Source organism: Oncorhynchus mykiss, chromosome 9 (assembly GCF_013265735.2).
Source record: "Oncorhynchus mykiss isolate Arlee chromosome 9, USDA_OmykA_1.1, whole genome shotgun sequence".
Lineage (NCBI taxonomy): Eukaryota > Metazoa > Chordata > Actinopteri > Salmoniformes > Salmonidae > Oncorhynchus > Oncorhynchus mykiss.
In genome coordinates this window covers 36,528,009-36,530,508 of record NC_048573.1, presented here as the reverse complement: position 1 = coordinate 36,530,508, position 2,500 = coordinate 36,528,009, and the positions used below count along the sequence as shown (strand labels likewise).

At 41.4% G+C, this 2,500-nt stretch overlaps 4 non-coding genes across 4 annotated transcripts; 2 read left to right on the top strand and 2 right to left on the bottom strand.

Moving 5' to 3' along the window:
* The first annotated feature begins 789 nt into the window (after positions 1-789).
* On the top strand, positions 790-861 carry trnag-ucc. The gene has a single exon. It is a non-coding gene; the product is annotated as a tRNA-Gly (tRNA).
* A 278-nt stretch (positions 862-1,139) lies between these two features.
* trnap-agg lies at positions 1,140-1,211 on the bottom strand. The gene has a single exon. It is a non-coding gene; the product is annotated as a tRNA-Pro (tRNA).
* Positions 1,212-2,020: 809 nt separating this feature from the next.
* Positions 2,021-2,092, top strand: trnag-ucc. The gene has a single exon. It is a non-coding gene; the product is annotated as a tRNA-Gly (tRNA).
* A 278-nt stretch (positions 2,093-2,370) lies between these two features.
* trnap-agg lies at positions 2,371-2,442 on the bottom strand. Its single transcript has one exon. It is a non-coding gene; the product is annotated as a tRNA-Pro (tRNA).
* Between the last annotated feature and the right edge of the window lie 58 nt (positions 2,443-2,500).

Here is a 2,500-nt window from a genome sequence, read left to right as displayed (position 1 = left end):
TTGCTTTCTGCAGCAATGACAGTGAAGATATCGATTGACGTGTCCATGGTGCTTGGAACGATTGAACATCATGTGAGTGTTTTGTGCTTTACTTGTGAGCATAACAGTCTTCCAAAATCTTGACCATGCTTCAGTTCAAATCTTCTGTAGTTCATCTGCTGTGTCTTTCACATTCTGTCTTGTTCAGTCGCGACAGCAAAATGATGACGAGTTTTTACAAATTAATAAAGTGCAAAATGAGATCAATTCATTTTTTTAAAAACAAATGAAAAAATAAGACTTCCAAAAGAATGGAACTCATTTATTTTTAGTCAAATGAGACCATGAGACAATACCTATAATCGGTCTTCTCACAAAAACATCTCTAGCTTCCGAACCGTTTGACCTACAAATTCATATGACCACTCTCTGGAATGAGGAGACCCTCACGAACATGGTGGTATTCTCAATTTTTCTCTACATCCCCCACAAGTGTCAGGAGACTCGTCTGAAGTCACAACCGTCTATGTTGCCAAGTTCTGTTTGTAGAATCCAAAATCTTGGGCTACAAACTAATGTGACCCCACTTGTCGCAATGTTCTCCGTTTTGCCCTACGTTCCCAACAAGTGTCACGGGACTAATCTGAAGGTAACCTGTAGTGATTAAAATGATAGATTTTTCAACCAGGGATCTCTCGCAACCTAAGCCATAATCATACACCTAAACCGTGAAAGTGAATTATCACTTTCCACCAAAATGACGGTCAAATTATGAGTCGATGTCTCAATGTTGCTACTGAGCTGCACATAGCATTGGTGGTATAGTGGTGAGCATAGCTGCCTTCCAAGCAGTTGACCCGGGTTCGATTCCCGGCCAATGCAGAGCCTGAGGAATTCATTTGTTTTAGGGGCTGGATGTCATTTCAAGTGTATTACATTTGAATCATTATCCTTGTACTTGGAAGTCAGAATTGCTCCTACATTCTACAGGTTATCTAAAATAATAAATGTTGTGCGACGTTGAACCAATAAGTGCTTATCAAAATAGATTTGCAGTCCTATCGCCAAAACCATTCAGCCACCTTGTCCTGCGCCCAAGAGGTGATAGTCGGCGTTCCGACAAGATCTGCCTGTCTGAGATTGTTCAAGGATCTGCAAAAGGGCTCATCCGGGATTTGAACCCGGGACCTCTCGCACCCTAAGCAAGAATCATACCCCTAGACCAACGAGCCTTATGCAAAAAGTTATTTTTTTGCTTTCTGCAGCAATGACAGTGAAGATATCGATTGACGTGTCCATGGTGCTTGGAACGATTGAACATCATGTGAGTGTTTTGTGCTTTACTTGTGAGCATAACAGTCTTCCAAAATCTTGACCATGCTTCAGTTCAAATCTTCTGTAGTTCATCTGCTGTGTCTTTCACATTCTGTCTTGTTCAGTCGCGACAGCAAAATGATGACGAGTTTTTACAAATTAATAAAGTGCAAAATGAGATCAATTCATTTTTTTAAAAACAAATGAAAAAATAAGACTTCCAAAAGAATGGAACTCATTTATTTTGAGTCAAATGAGACCATGAGACAATACCTATAATCGGTCTTCTCACAAAAACATCTCTAGCTTCCGAACCGTTTGACCTACAAATTCATATGACCACTCTCTGGAATGAGGAGACCCTCACGAACATGGTGGTATTCTCAATTTTTCTCTACATCCCCCACAAGTGTCAGGAGACTCGTCTGAAGTCACAACCGTCTATGTTGCCAAGTTCTGTTTGTAGAATCCAAAATCTTGGGCTACAAACTAATGTGACCCCACTTGTCGCAATGTTCTCCGTTTTGCCCTACGTTCCCAACAAGTGTCACGGGACTAATCTGAAGGTAACCTGTAGTGATTAAAATGATAGATTTTTCAACCAGGGACCTCTCGCAACCTAAGCCATAATCATACACCTAAACCGTGAAAGTGAATTATCACTTTCCACCAAAATGACGGTCAAATTATGAGTCGATGTCTCAATGTTGCTACTGAGCTGCACATAGCATTGGTGGTATAGTGGTGAGCATAGCTGCCTTCCAAGCAGTTGACCCGGGTTCGATTCCCGGCCAATGCAGAGCCTGAGGAATTCATTTGTTTTAGGGGCTGGATGTCATTTCAAGTGTATTACATTTGAATCATTATCCTTGTACTTGGAAGTCAGAATTGCTCCTACATTCTGCAGGTTATCTAAAATAATAAATGTTGTGCGACGTTGAACCAATAAGTGCTTATCAAAATAGATTTGCAGTCCTATCGCCAAAACCATTCAGCCACCTTGTCCTGCGCCCAAGAGGTGATAGTCGGCGTTCCGACAAGATCTGCCTGTCTGAGATTGTTCAAGGATCTGCAAAAGGGCTCATCCGGGATTTGAACCCGGGACCTCTCGCACCCTAAGCAAGAATCATACCCCTAGACCAACGAGCCTTATGCAAAAAGTTATTTTTTTGCTTTCTGCAGCAATGACAGTGAAGATATCGATTGA